Source organism: Trachemys scripta, chromosome 6 (assembly GCF_013100865.1).
Source record: "Trachemys scripta elegans isolate TJP31775 chromosome 6, CAS_Tse_1.0, whole genome shotgun sequence".
In the NCBI taxonomy this organism is placed as follows: Eukaryota; Metazoa; Chordata; order Testudines; family Emydidae; genus Trachemys; species Trachemys scripta.
This window is the reverse complement of record NC_048303.1, coordinates 31,843,801-31,856,700: the sequence shown is the minus strand read 5'-3', so window position 1 is coordinate 31,856,700 and position 12,900 is coordinate 31,843,801. Positions and strand designations below refer to the sequence as shown.

The 12,900-nt window shown below is 42.7% G+C and overlaps 1 protein-coding gene across 8 annotated transcripts in view; it reads left to right on the top strand.

Annotated features, from left to right (window-relative positions):
- The window catches only part of SLC38A9 (solute carrier family 38 member 9), an 80,928-nt gene that overhangs the window by 1,415 nt on the left and 66,613 nt on the right, over positions 1-12,900 (top strand). The gene's annotated exons all lie outside the window — the stretch shown is intronic.

Below are 12,900 nucleotides of genomic sequence, written 5' to 3'. Positions count from 1 at the left end.
TATTGTCTTTCACCTATCCAATATATTTTAGCAAGATAGTCAGCTTCTGTTTTGTGATCAGTGAGATGACATGAAATGGTTTAGTTAAGAGTAGGAAAGAATCATCATATTTTGTTAGTAGTTCAGTTTCCTTTGAGTAGATTGTGCTAATTTCATCTGAATATTGTCATTAACATGTAAAAACTACAGTTTTTTCATTATAAAATGCTATAAAATATTCAAATAAAGGTTTTATTTATGCAGGCTAGGCCATCTATGGTTGGTTCCCAGCCAAATGAAAAAACTGGTTAGAGAACAGAGTTTAGGAAACTTGTTTAAGCACACTAGCTAAATTGCTAAAATCCAACCATCCAAACTAAACATTTTAGGGCCAAAATACCAAGTCTTGCTTGAACTGTGTTAAAAAGACATGCCTTAAATATGTTTTTAAAATGTAGTTCTGACATTTTAGCTTTGTTCATAATGGCTGGACAAACCATAGTGAGCCTTTTTACATTAGGGAATGCTACAAAACTGTTGCTAACAAACACAGTTGCAAGAGTTTTTGTAACAGTGGAAACATGAATGGAGACCCCTCTCTGGCTCCAGCAGCTATTTTTCAACATTGTGTTGAGCTTCACCAGTTACTCCTGGGGGGATTCTGTGCAAAAAAATAAATTCTGTACACAATATTTTAAAATTCTGCAAATTTTATTTGTCAAAATAACACTACATAATCACCACTTTTGATTATTTTGGTAATTTATTTCAAAATACCTGTCAGCAACTCTGTCAGTAACACAAAAACTCCCCCAGGATTAGAAAGTTGAAGAAACCCCTACAACAATCTAGTTCCTACTTCTCCCCCCTTCCCCCCCACTCCAGCTCACACACACACCCTTTCCCCCAGAGCCCTGCCATGGGCTCCTGCCCTGCCCAGACACTCACCCCCCCTCCTCAACCCATAAGAACAGCCATACTGGGTCAGACCAAAGGTCCATCTAGCCCAGTATCCTGTCTTCCAACAGTGGCCAATGCCAGGTGCCCCAGAGGGAATGAACAGAACAGGTAATCAAGTGATCCATCCGCTATTGCCCATTCCCAGCTTCTGGCAGTCAGGCTAGTGACACCATCCCTGCCCATCCTGGCTAATGGCCATTGATGGACCTATCCACAAATTTATCTGGTTCTTTTTTGAACCCTGTTATAGTCTTGGCCTTCACAACATCCTCTGGCACAGAATTCCACAAGTTGACTGCGTTGTGTGAAGAAATACTTCCTTTTGTTTTAAACCTGTTGCCTATTAATTTCATTTGGTGACCCCTAGTTCTTGTGTTATGAGGAGTAAATAGTGCTTCCTTATTTATTTTCTCTACACCAGTCATGATTTTATAGACCTCCATCATATTCCCCCTCAGTCGTCTCTTTTCCAAGCTGAAAAGGCCCAATCTTATTAATCTTTCCTCATACGGCAGCCGTTCCATACCCCTAATCATTTTTGTTCCTTTTCCAATATTTCTTTTTTGAGATGGGGTGACCACATCTGCATGCAACATTAAAGATGTGGGCCTACTATGGATTCATATAGAGACAATATGATATTTTCTGTCTTATTTTCTATCCCTTTCTTAATGATTCCCAACATTTTGTTTGCTTTTTTGACTGCCGCTGCACATTGAGTGGATATTTTCAGAGAACCATCCACAATGACTCCAAGATCTTTCTTGACTGGTAACAGATAATTTAGACACCATCATTTTATATGTATAGTTGGGATTATGTTTTCCAGTGTGCATTACTTTGCATTTATCAACATTAAATTTCATCTGCCATTTTGTTGCCCAGTCATCCAGACACTCACATCTCCTCCCCCAGAACCCAGCTGTGAACCCCCCCACCAGCCCAGAGACACTCACCCCCTCCTCTCCGAAGCCCAGCTGCGGGAGCTCCCCCAGCCTAGACACTCTCAGCCCCTCCCTCCCCCAGACCCTCACACCCTCTCCCCCCTCAGAGCCCAGCTGCGACCCCCCAGCCTAGACATTCACAGACACTACCCTCCTAGAGCCCAGGGATCCAAAGGGAGAAAGCCTAATGCCAGGTCCTGGGCTTGCACGGAGCTTCCTACACACTGCCTCCTGCCTTCAGGGCATGCTAGGAACTGCAGCTGCTGGGAACCCTCCAATTCCCTCCCCCTTTCAACAGCTCTGCAGACAATTTTTTGTTAGGCAGGGGGAAGGAAATTCTGCATGCCCAACAGTAATTTCTGCAAAATTCTGCATTGCGCAGTGGTTCAGAATTCCCTCAGGAATAACCCAGTGTTAATGGAATTTTGTTCGAATTCTCTAGGGAAGACGGGGCCATTAAGTCTAACTGTTCCAATGTGTGGTTGTATGACACAGGTTAGATATCTATGTTCTAACAGTTGTGTCTACTGTGGATAACATCTTAGGGAACCATATTACATGGCCTAGGGCAAGGTTGTAACTATTCCCTAGAAACAGTTCTATAAAATGGTTGTCCCAGCCCTACTACAAACAAAAGAAATTAGAACATACACCTCTGTGTCCCATGACTGACATGGCTAAATTCATAGTGTAGACAAATCTCATGGTTCTGTCATTCATTGTGGAGGAGGCCAAACAATGTTCACATACAGAATTCAAGGGTTTAGGTGTTCTAGCCGTTTAAAATATATACATACATGATGCTATCCTAGCATGACTTGTGTATTTCTGACAGTCTGGCCCTGTCCATGCTGTTAGAAGCCAGTTTAGCTGGAACTGTGTTTAAATCTATTTGAAGACATAGGCCCATCCACTCCACCCATGTTGTGTGGGTGAAAAAGCTTGACTGCCTACACCTCAAGGAAATAAAGCACAACAGTTTGACGAATATAGGACAACTAGTGAGCATTGGCCTACTAAACCCAGGGTTGTGAGTTCAGTCCTTGATGGGGGCATTTAGGGATCTAGGGCAAATTTCAGTCTGGGGATTAGTCCTGCTTTGAGCAGGGGATTGGACTAGATGACTTACTGAGGTCCCTTCCAACCCTGATATTCTAGGATTCTATATTCACGGTAGAGAGTTATACATTTGCATTACAGTGTATGATTCTTTACATGAATCTCACTGAAGACCTTTTATCTGGTCAAGTGCTTCTTAATCATATATTCTAAGGATTGAAAGGGCCATTATGATTATCTAATTTCAACTCCTGTATAGCATGGGCCATAGAACTTCCCCAAAATAATTTCCAGCGCAGATATTTTAGAAAAACATCCTATCAGTGATTGAGAATCCACCATGACCCTTGATAAATTGTTGCAGTGGTTAGTTACCTTCATTGTCAAAAATTGATGCCTTATTTCCCATTTGAATGTGTGTAACAAACTTCCAGCCATTGGATTGTGTTGTACCTTTCTCTGTTAAATTGAAGAGGCCATTATTAAATATTTGTTCCCTAGGTAGCTAGATACTTACAGACTGTCACCAAAAGTTACCCCTTAAACTTCTTTGTTAAGCTAAATACATTGAGCTGCTTGAGTATCACTATGTTTTCTAATCCTTTAATCGTTCTCCGAGCTCTTCTCTGAAACTTCTCTAATTTATCAACTTCATTTTTTAACTGAACACCAAAACTGGACACTATTTCAGCAGCAGTTTCACAAGTGCAAAACACAGTGGTAAAATAACCTCTCCTCCTACTCGAGATTCCCCTGTTCATGCATCCCCGGACAGTATTAGCTCATTTGGCCACAGCATCACACTGGGAAACCATGTTCAGCTGAATGACCGTCTACCACGACCTGCAGATCTTTTTCAGAGTCCCCTGTCCTGTAAGCAGGGCCTACATTCTTTGTTCCTAGATGTATATATTTACATTTAGCTCCTTATTGGATATGGACCAGAGGATATCAGGGTGGGATTTTTCAACAGCACTCAGCATTGGCCTAACTTTACTCCCATTGAAGCCACTGTTTTACAATAGACTTCAGTGGAAGAAGTTAGGCAGGCGTGAGTGCTTTTGAAAATCCCAACCTTAAGTCTCAAGTAAAGGGATATCCCTTAACTACAGTACTGGAGTTACTCTCGGGGGAGACCAACATTTCCATCCAGACCAAAATATTAACTTCATATTAGACAGAAAGTGCAACCTGCAGGAGAAGGAGATGTGGCCAGCCACTCCACCAACACTGCCTGCTGCAGGGAAGACAGAAAGCAATGTGTGTGTGTGTGTATATATATATATATACACACACACACACACACATATATACATATACACACACACACACACACACACCTATGTTAAAAGATTAAGGTACAAAATCAAGCACTTAAAAGTCTCTCCCTTGCCCCCAGCCAACCCCCTCTGCCCACAGTCCCAGGCTCCCTCCTTGTTGAATCTTAGTGTGCCTCCCCCAGGCTCCTTGTCCCAGTCTATTCTCCCTGCCTCCACCCCCTTAGTCATACTCTTAACCTTGCTGCATTTGAATCAGGCACCCTCCTCCAGATTGCCTGTGCCCTGCAGTGGGAGGAGGGAGACATCAAAAGCACAGAAGACATGAGCTCTCAGTGCCAGAGCCTGTCCTCAACATGGACAATAGCAGTATGGAGCCACAGTTACAGGGGAAGTCCTGCTCAGCCTCTGGCTGGAACATGCCCACTACAGGCAGACTCTTCAGGGAATTTAGCTGTGAAGCTTTAAGAAGACTCTGCTCATGAGATTTTTTTTCCTAAGGCTTGTAACTTGGCCAAACTCATGTGAATTTTCACAGGGATGGCAAGAGGTACATCCCTGAAACAGAGACCATTCTCCTCCCCCCATGCCAAATTTCAAGGCCCTGCTCCAAAGCATGGGGGTGTAGAGCTTGTGTTTAAAAAAAAGAGAGAGAGATAAGAGTGTGGGCAAAACAACATTTTCCCTTAGCTTCATTTTTGAAAACAGCTGAACTGTTTGTGAATTTCAGTCAAAAACCTTCAGTCTGAGAAGGCAGACACTCCGCATGGAAAATTTCAGCCTGAACAATTAGTCTGAACATTATAAGCAACTGAAAATAGGATCTTATAATAGAAAGAGTTGGGCAATCTTAATAATAAGTGGTGTTACCAGCACATCTATCATATAGGGATTACAAAGGACCCAGCAGAGGTGGTAATGGTATTGGAGGAGGAGGTGACTAGCAAGGACCTAGTGGGAGCAGTAGATCTTGATGGGGGGGGGGGGGGGGAAATCAAGGACCTTGGCAAGGAAGGTACCGAGGGATAGCCAAGAACCTAGAGCATATTGCTGGTAGCAGAGGAGTAGGGAAATGGGGGGATCCAGAGGAAGATGACCAAGGACCTGGGTGATGAGTGGGGGGTGGGTGGGAGTTTTTGAGGGGCACCAAACATTCAGAAAATTAGAGAAGAGATTGTAAATTTGAGGCTGTGGGAAAAGGAGAATAGAGAGAAATGGTTAAAGGTGCAAAGGCACCAAAAGTACTAAGAGATTGACAAAATAATAGAGGACAGAAAATGGGGACATGGAAAGAGGTTTTAATTTATAGAAAATTTACTTTAAATGATAGTATAACTTATCCTTCCATGTCCTGGATAACTCCACCTCTTCCTGCTTATCTGTCTCTTAGCGCATCATTCCCGTCCACTTTACCAATGACAATAGCTTTGATGCTCTGTTTGTCCACTTGTCCTGTAAGTGCATTCAAGCCATACTGTCTCAGCCTGAAGACCAGGTATGTGTGGAATGCCTACAGGAAGCTTGCCAATTAGGTCTTTTATTCATTCATTTGATTTATTGAGCTAATTAAAAAAGCTAGCTTTGTGTAAGTTCACTGATATTCCCCAGTCTTTCCTCCTCTTCCTTGCTGTTTGGTTGCTGTCATAGCACCTTATCTGTAAGCTCATTGGAGTAGGGAAAAATGTCTTCTCTGTACTGGCAGGTGCCTAGCATGCTTTTGGGTGCTGTTCAAATAAGTGTTTCTTTCTCTGATGTAAAGGTGGCGTGGCTGTTTTCAGCAGCTTTCATGATTCTGGTCATTCATCCATGATTTGCTCCAATGGATGGATAAACATATCATTAACTTTTCCTTATTATGGCAAGAGGGAATAGATTTTGTGCTTGAACTGAAAGATTTTCTTGACAATTTTGCTTTACCAGTTCCCCAGCATTAGGCCTGATTTGTTGGTGGCAGGAGACAATAACTTCACGCCTTTTGTGGGCACTACATATCACTTTCATTTAGTTATAGAGTGTTAATACATACATACTATACTATAGCACAGAAACAAATCTACTTGGACACACCCCCAGAGCCCCAACCAGGGGTATTCTATCTGCTACCCAAGATCCATCAACCTGGAACCCTGGATGCCCCATCATGTCAGGCATTGGCACTCTTACAGTAGGATTGTCTGGCTATTTGGACTCTCTCCTCAGACCCTATGCTACCAGCACTCCCATCTATCTTCGAGCCACCACGGATTTCCTGAGGAAACTACAATGCATTGATGATCTTCCTGAAAACACCATCCTGGCCACCATGGATATAGAAGCTCTTTACACCAATATTCCATGAGGATGGACTACAAGCTGTCAGGAATAGTATCCTTGATGAGGCCACGGCACACCTGGTGGCTGAGCTTTGTGACTTTGTCCTCACCCACAACCATTTCAGATTTGGGGACAACTTATACCTTTAAGTCAGTGGCACTGCTATGGTTACTCGCATGGCCCCACAGTATGCCAACATTTTTATGTCTGACTTAGAACAACACTTCCTTAGCTCCCGTCCCCTAGCGCCCCTCCTCTATTTCACTACATTGATGACATCATCATATAGACGCACAGGAAGGAGGCCCTTGAAAAATTCCATCTGGATTTCAACAATTTCCACCCTACCATCAACCTCAGCCTAGACAAGTCCACACAAGAGGTCCACACAAGAGATCCACTTCCTGGACACTACAGTGCAAATAAGAGATGGTCACAAACACCACCCTATACCAGAAACCTACTGACCGCTACACTTACTTACATGCCTCCAGCTTCCATCCAGGATACATCACACGATCCATTGTCTGCAGCCAAGCCCTAAGATACAACCGAATTTGCTCCAATTCCTCAGACAAACACCTACAAGATCTTTATCAAGCATTCTTAAAACTACAGTACCCACCTGGGGAAGTGAGGAAGCAGATTGATAGAGCGAGACGGATACCCAGAAGTCACCTACTACAGAACAGGCCCAACAAGGAAAATAACAGAACACCACTGGCCATCACATACAGCCCCCAGCTAAAACCTCTCCAGCACATCAATGATCTACAACCTATCCTAGAAAATGATCCGTCACTCTCACAGACCTTGGGAGGCAGGTTAGTCCTCGCTTACAGACAGCCCCCCAACCTGAAGCAAGTACTCACCAGCAACTACACACCACTCCACAGAAACACTAACCCAGGAACCAAACCCTGTAACAAACCTCCTTGCCTACTCTGTCCCCATATCTACTCTAGCAACATCAGAGGACCCAACCACATCGGCCACACTGTCAGGGACTCATTCACCTGCACATCTACTAATGTGATATATGCCATCATGTGCCAGCAATGCCCCACTGCCATGTACATTGGCCAAACTGGACAGTCTCTACATAAAAGAATAAATGGACACAAATCAGACATCAAGAATGGTAACATACAAAAGCCAGCAGGAGAACACTTCAGTCTTCCTGGACATTCTATAACAGATTTAAAAGTAGCAATACTTGAACAAAAAAACTTCAGAAACAGAGTTCAAAGAGAAACTGCAGAACTAAAATCCATTTGCAAATTTAACACCATTAATTTGGGCTTGAATAGGGACTGGGAGTGGCTGGCTCATTACAGAAGCAACTTTTCCTCTCCTGGAATTGACACCTCCTCATCAATTATTGGGAGTGAAGTACATCCACCCTGATTGTATTGGCCCTGTCAACACTAGTTTTTCACTTGTGAGGAAACTCCCCTCTCTTCATGTGTCAGTATAACAATGCCTGCATCTGTAATTTTCACTCCATGCATCTGAAGAAGTGGGTTTTTTACCCACGAAAGTTTATGCCCAAATAAATCTGTTAATCTTTAAGGTGCCTCCGGATTTGTTGTTTTTGTACATACATATTGTTTCTAGTCTTTGTTCTTAGGCCAGTGCAGGTATGACCTACAGAAAACTATCTTCAGCTAACAACTGTAATTGCAGACAATCCATTTCACCTTGGTTAGCTATTAACCTGAAAGCTGTATTGATCCAAACCTGGAGGAAAATGGCTTTTGTGCCTTTTTTGCCAGTTTAGGAGGCCTCAAGATGGCCTAAAACAGGGGTCCCCAACCTGGTGCCCGCGGGCACCATGGCGCCCACCATGGCATCCATGTGTGCCTGCCTACTGGCCGGCAGACAAGCAGCCGCCAAAATGCCGCCGAGAAGCGGCAACGTCAAGAAGCGCTACTGCCGAATTTCGGCAGCGACACCTCTTGACGTTGCCGCTTCACAGCGGCATTTCGGCGGCTGCTTGTCTGGCGGCCACGGTACCCGGCGGCTAGTCGTCTGACGCCTGCCCCACAGAAAAGGTTGGGAACCACTGGCCTAAAAGGTTTGTATTTTCTGTATGATTTGTTTTTATTACAAATATAGTGTTGACAAAAGTCATGAGTCAGGCCCTCAAATTATGGGTTGAGGGAGGTTGAGTTCAATCCCCATCTCTCCCCCTGTTCACCATACCTAATCTCAGCCATGGAAGCTATGTGGTCTGAGACTTTGGCTTGGTTAGGAAAAGTGGTCAAGTTTAGGTTTTCTTAGCCAACACAGACTACCAAAGCCCAAACTTTTTCCTGCTGTAGATGTCGGGTAATACCTTTGTAGCACAGTTAAACTGGTTAATGCTTTTGGAGCTCACCCATGGCATTGTGAGGTTTAGGAAATTAACTTCAAATATTTAATGACAATTACCCCTCCATTTTGAAAGGCAGTCCTAGGACACTTTAGATTATAAACTTTCCCAGGTATTTCTGTAGAGTACAATTCACAACCATCATAAGCACAACAATTTTTCAAGAGGTTTTACTGAATCCTCAGACAACCCACAGGTTGTTTTTTTTTTTTTTAAATCTGCAACATCCACCTCTAACCACAAGTTCACATATCACACACTCCTGCCATGTACCCTTCCTGAAGCAAGACATTCACAACATAGCATATTTTCTATGAATTGTTAGCTTCTTGACAGCTAAACTTAGGCTACATCTACACTAGCATTTTTGTCAGTAAAATTTATGTTGCTCGGCGGTGTGAAAAAACCTACCTCTGACCGACATAAGTTACACTGAGAGAAGCACCAGTGTGGACAGCGCTATGTCAGTGGCAGATGCTTTCCTGATGACCTAGCTACTGCCACTTGTTGAGGGTGGTTTAATTATGCTGATGGGAGAGCTCTCCCCCATCCGCATAGAGCAACTACATGGGAGATCTTACACACTGTAAGGTGTCTAGTGTAGATGTAGACCAAGTCAGATTTGGTCAACTGAAATAAAAGCAAAACACATTCTAAGCTGATCTTATCACTTTCAATGTCCTTAAAAACTTAGATGCTTCTCACCACAGGCTGGCTGGTTACTTTTCAGTCAGGCTCTCCCCTTTGATCAGCATTTCAGTTGCTTGGTGGTGTCTGTAGATGTAGTTGGAAGAGAGAGACACAGCATGGCAAATGTCTCTCCCTTTTATCATGTCCTTTCTTTTCTCTTGGCTTTGTGCTCTCCCCCCCTTCAGAGTCAGGTGAGCATTACCTCACTGCAGTTCCAAACTGACCAAAGGAAGGGGGTGACTCCCTTGAGGGAGTAACAGATTCTTTTGTTGCTGCCTAAGCCAGTGTCCATTGTTCCTGTGAGGCTGGGCTGGGCTTGTCCCATCCATGCCCTGGCAAGGTGTGAACTGCCTCTCTGTTCTTAGAGAGTTTTTACATGGGTTTGCTTTAAGCCATGAGGGTACATTTTCAATCTCAACTATACACATGAAATTATAACCTATAACATTACTGTAACGATTACTATATCATCACTGTAACAACCATGCTCAGTGCATCATGAGCCTTCTGAAGACACCCAACATAACAAACTTTGTATTGGATACTACGCAATCATTTATAAAGATGAACATGGGGGTGTAGGGTGTTCCTGAGGTACAGAGCGTCACGCTTTGTACCCAGATCTATTTGGGGCTCCTTCAGGAGCACAGAATAAAGACGAGTTTCAAGAAGCTGCCCTTTACTTTAAACACATTTATAGTGGAGTGTATGGACTAGATCCAAGGTCATTAAGCTCATCTGCTTTCCAGTCTTGTCTGTCTCATTTCTTCACTGGATTAGACAAGCAACAGGGACCCTCAGGCGGGAAAAACACTACTTTAGTTATTTCTTAGCACTAAGATAATTCCTGCATTATTAAATAGTATCAGCAACAACAGTTGCACATTTATCCTTTAACTTTGAGCCTTACTTTTCCTCTTAACTCAATTGGTTCTATACAGCTTTGGCTAAATTAAAGTTGTGTCTCTTCCTGTTTTAGTCTTGAAAGGTTTGTTCCTGTTCTTATAGTACCTTTCTTTCCCATCTGTCTCCCCCTTTTAAACTGCAAGTATTCACTAGTTTCACCTGTGGAAACCTACACCACACAGACGCCACTCATTTTCACATCAATTTGTAAATGAGAAAAGTTTAAGCCATTTGCTGATCAGGGCCCTCCCTGACCTGCCCCCAAATAAATATTTTAAAACATTCTGCTAAAGTCACTTTGAAAAGGCTGCAAGGAGATTGCTGTGCAACAAAACCTACTAAACTTAGTAACTTTGTTTCTTGAAAAAACGACTTCCTGATTTAATATAGTGAGTGTCATATATTGTGTGTTTGTAGGACTCAAGTTTAGTGTCTGCCATTACAAAATTAAGATGTTTGGATTTGGGTTTGTAGTTTAAATTCATCTCTATTGTAGAAGGAGGAAAGATGGTCTTAACACAGGACCAGAAGGGAAGAAGTCTAGGTTCTTATTTCTGACTCCTCCAGAGACATCCTGTGTAGCTTTCAGTAAATAATTTAACTTTTCTATGCTGTGCTGTAAAGTAGACATTACAGCAACTGAAGGTGGTGGCTAGGCCAACAGAAGAATTCTGCCATTGACCTGCCAGTGTCTACACCAGGGGTTAGGTCCGCTTAATTACATTGCATAGGACATACGTTTTTTCACACCTTGAGCAGTGTAGTTAAGCCAACTTGACTTAAGAGTGTAGACCAATCCCTAGTGTTGTTTGAAAAAGGATAGGAGGGAGGAATTGGAAGTGGTAAGGCTGGGGAACTAGGAGTCCAACATTGACACGTGCTGACACTTTGGGGAGGAGGCTGTATGACAGGGTGCAATAGGAGAGGTGATGTCAGATGGGAGGAGCCAGGTTTTAGGGAATGCAAGAAGAGATGATAAATATTGGTAAGTTTTGTAGATGGAGCAGGAATTCCAGCAGGTCCAGAAGAAGCCAGGGAAGGAAGGAGGCAGGAACAGAGGAATAAGCACAATCAGATTGGTTAAAACAGAGCCAGTGGGACAGTGGTGGTGGCAGGGAATGATTCAGAGGGATGACAACCAGCATTAGGGCAGAGATTACCAGAGGTGAGAAGAAGAGTCAGAAGAGGCTGCAGAAGTTATACGTAGATTTAAGAGGGTAAGGGTATGGGGAAGAGGAGCTGCAAAGGAGAGATGGGTTCAAGGAATGGGAGATGATGCTTTTGGGAGGAGGGGTAGGGAAGGAAGAGGGGAGGAAAATTTGATGGAACAGGTGAGGAATGTGGTGAGCACTTTGGGAGAGGCTGTGTGGAAGTGGTGCGAGGAAGGCTAGTAAGCAGTTACAGTAGAATGATGCCCCAATACACACACGTAGGATAGAGTCTCATTTGTAAGAAGATTCACATGTTGCTCTCAACATTCAGATGAATATCTGCCAAATTATGAGATGTCTGTGCATAAATTATGCCTAATCTTTGTTACTTAAGCTCTTAAGCATTTAATTTGATGATTCAAGCAAATATTAGAAATTCTGTGCAGTATAAAGCATAAAGAATATGGTTTATATTTAAATTGTACCTTAGTGATTTCCTCAGGTCATCTTTGATAAGCAGAATTTGGGTGGTGTAACTCAATTATCAAATATTCCCTTGCCTCAACATGAAGACCAAAATAAAGAAAATAACATTTTATATTTATGTTTAAAGTTTGATTCTGATCCCATATATATTAGTTTCAAACTGGTGTAACTCATTTGAAGTGAGTGGCATTACACCAATGTAAAAAACAATGTATTGCAGATCAGAATCTAGTCAGTGTTCTTTTCCAAACTATCATACACATTTATAACGCATTATAAGTAGGAATATTAACAACTGATTCCTTTTAGTTGGTGGTGGCTGAACATGAAATGATGTCATTAGAATACTGCCATAATCTGATCTTTATTTTGGGAAATATACAAGAAATCTTTGTGCAACTTTTAGGATGTATTTTCTGGAAAGTTTGCAATAGTGGAATGAAACAGCAAGGCATTTAGTCCACTGAATGGGATAAACTTGGTTCTCAATTACACAGCGGCAAACTGGAAGTAATTTCATTGAAATAAGTGAATTTCAGTGTAAGCTTGAGAACAGAAGTCAGTCCGATGTTATGACGGTCTGAACATGACAAAAGCTTAGAAGGAAGTCACCCTATTCAACGTTAATTTGAATGCTGTGGGCCTGATTTTCAGTTGTGATCAGCATAGCCTGGGAAAGGGGAAGAATGGTGGCTGTGGCCCCTGGATTCTGAGGCCAGCTAGGGAGGAACCAGTCTAGTCCTCAGCAAGGGTGCTCTAAT